The sequence below is a fragment of the Lontra canadensis genome, unplaced genomic scaffold, assembly GCF_010015895.1.
Source record: "Lontra canadensis isolate GAN:19392208 unplaced genomic scaffold, GSC_riverotter_1.0 scaffold294, whole genome shotgun sequence".
NCBI lineage: Eukaryota > Metazoa > Chordata > Mammalia > Carnivora > Mustelidae > Lontra > Lontra canadensis.
In genome coordinates, this window is record NW_022631288.1 from 1 (window position 1) to 806 (window position 806).

Genomic DNA, 806 nt, shown 5'->3' on the forward strand with positions numbered 1-806 from the left:
ACACCACAGACTGACACAACATATGTTCTAGACTTTGCAGTACTCATCTTTCCAACAGAAATATGTTGGTGACTGCGACTTTACGATGGAAGTCTCGACTCCAAAATTGCCTACTGGGAAGAAATATTTCCACTGGAGTGAGAGAGGTCGTCATGTTAGCACATGTTGAAAACTAACATGCTAAAGCAAGTTTAAGAGAAAAGCAGAAGAAACACACAGAGACACACACACATGCAAAGAATGTTGAAACGGTGAGAGGTTTTAACACTACCCATTACAACTACAGAAACACAAGAGTTCCTTCTCAGGAATGTGCCCAATCAGGACATACCCACATTGTACACCTTAGAGCTTTCTCCACAGAGTGGCTGGTAGTCTCATGAAGCCTCCATGCTTTAATTCAACAAACATATACGTAAGCACCTGCCATTTCCAAGTGAGTGTGTGCACATGTGCACGGGGGTGTGCCCTCACGCACATGAAGAAGTGAACAAGATGGCGGAGAGGGAGAGAGAGAAATGTGGAGGGTAAAAGCTTGTGGTTGGTGGTACTAAACCCCTGAGAACACATCCCGAGGACAGAAATGGAAGACAGACCTACACATAGATGGCTCATCATCCCAGGAGCCAGTGGACACACTGTGTGTCTGAAGAAAAGGCATGGTGGCATGAGATGCCTCGTCATGTATCCAACAGGGAATTAATGGCAACTGCCCCTCGGTGGAGTCTACCTCAGGGGCAAAGCAGGACCAAGACAGTAGGTCTAGCTCAGCCATTCCAAATCCTAGCAGTGAGCCCACTGCTGGC